Raw genomic sequence first — 1882 nt, forward strand, 5'->3', positions numbered from 1 at the left:
AAAAATATGCCTTCTTGTGGGTATAGAAACATTAACACAAATTATATCAGTAACTGATATTGTAGCCTTTTAAACAGAAAAGATTTGTACATACAAATACTTTTTAATTATCATTTATTTGTGGAAATGGCATTTACGTCATTAAATTGATACCTCAGCATCAAGCTAGTGTCCTGCAGCAGTGGTCCAGTGGTAAAGTGTATATAAGTGATGCGTATTCTTGGAGTTGCGAGTTCAAACCCGGATTAAGCTATATATATATATATATACAACATGTTTTGTTTTGGTTGTTTGTTTTTGTATAAAGCCTCACACAATATCTATATTAAGCGAGTTTGTTTTAAACATGACATACATATTAATTCATTTTACCAGGCCTTATTCCACACAACTCCGTGAATTTCCCGTGGAGCCAGCCATTCAAACAAAAACAAACGAAACAAAACAAAACAAAACAAAAAACATTATTGCCAACAGCATTTGGTGTTCCCAGGCGGTCACCCATCCAAGTACTAACCAAACCCAACGTTGCTTAACTTCGCTGATCGGACGAGAAGCGGTGTTCTCAACGTGGTATGGCCGTTGGCATGAGACTGCCTACACATTGTGGCTAATAACCAACTCTTTTAAGTCATCGCGGCAGGATACGGACCTGCTTGTGGTGTCTTAATGGTAATTGTATCCTAACATATTTTTGTCTCCTTGGCATGGATATTTAACATCGTTTATTCAGTCTTGGGTTTATGTTCTTTCGCCATTTACAGACATTTTACATCTACCTACTTCCTCAGCCTGCCCTGCCAATTTCTAATGAATTTGTGGATTTTCTTTTGTAATACAAACATGTGTGTGCTCATCTGCTCTTCAGTTTTTATGATATTTGTCTCATCTGTCCTGCTTTATGATACTTTTACAAAGAACATGAACAAATGCTTCTATTTTAGAGAAGATATGGGATCCAGGTTTCGGAGCCGTAAAACCAACCGTCGTGATTGGTGGACGAGTTGCCAGGTTGCAGCTTCTGTACCGTGCCGGCACATAAATAGGTTCGGCTCAAGCGGCGGCAGCATCATTCCCCCGTGACTGTCTGAGCGTCTCTCATCACCTTGGTTGGTTCATCATCATCATGGTAGAAGCAAAGCCTACCAAGAAGGCTGCGGCTGCTGCTGCTGTGGTGGCCACCACCAGGAAACCTCGCGTCCAGGTTGCTCACCCGAAAACTAGTCAAATGGTTCTAGCCGCGGTCGCAGCACTCAAAGACCGTAAGGGCTCGTCTCTACAAGCAATCAAGAAGTACGTTGTTGCCAACAACAAAGTCGAGGCTGCCAAGATCGCCATTTACATCCGAAGATTTCTCAAGAAAGCAGTGGCTGACGGCATTCTTGTTCAGACCAAGGGAAGTGGAGCTAGTGGATCATTCAAGCTGGCCGTAGCAGAGAAGAGGGCCGTTCTAACTCCCAAGAAAGCCACCACAACCAAGAAACCATCTACAGCAGCAAAGAAGGCCGTGGTAACTCCCAAGAAAGCCGCCACAAGCAACAAACCACCTACAGCCTTGAAAAAGAAGCAGCAGCAGCAGCAGCAGCTTGTTGTTGGGAACAAAAAGCCCAAAATAAAGAGAGCTTCAAAATCTCCCAAACCACCCAAGGCAAAGAAAGCTGTCAAAAAAACAACAAAGGCAAAATAAACGACGACATGCAAGCAGCATGAATACACATGACAATAAACATCCAGGCCTCCCCCCTCAGTGGAGGGGCCTCATATGATTCCAAAAAAGAGTTTAGTTTTGTAGACAAATAAATCATTACTTTTGGGGTAGATTTACTCTGTATATTATATATATATATATATATATATATATATATATATATATATATATATA

The 1882-nt window shown here is 41.3% G+C and overlaps 1 non-coding gene across 1 annotated transcript; it reads right to left on the reverse strand.

Annotated features, from left to right (window-relative positions):
• Positions 1–468: 468 nt before the first annotated feature.
• Positions 469–587, reverse strand: LOC138361684 (5S ribosomal RNA). The gene has a single exon (XR_011227104.1). It is a non-coding gene; the product is annotated as a 5S ribosomal RNA (ribosomal RNA).
• Positions 588–1882: the final 1295 nt, after the last annotated feature.

Source organism: Procambarus clarkii, unplaced genomic scaffold (assembly GCF_040958095.1).
Source record: "Procambarus clarkii isolate CNS0578487 unplaced genomic scaffold, FALCON_Pclarkii_2.0 HiC_scaffold_605, whole genome shotgun sequence".
NCBI classification, from domain to species: Eukaryota; Metazoa; Arthropoda; class Malacostraca; order Decapoda; family Cambaridae; genus Procambarus; species Procambarus clarkii.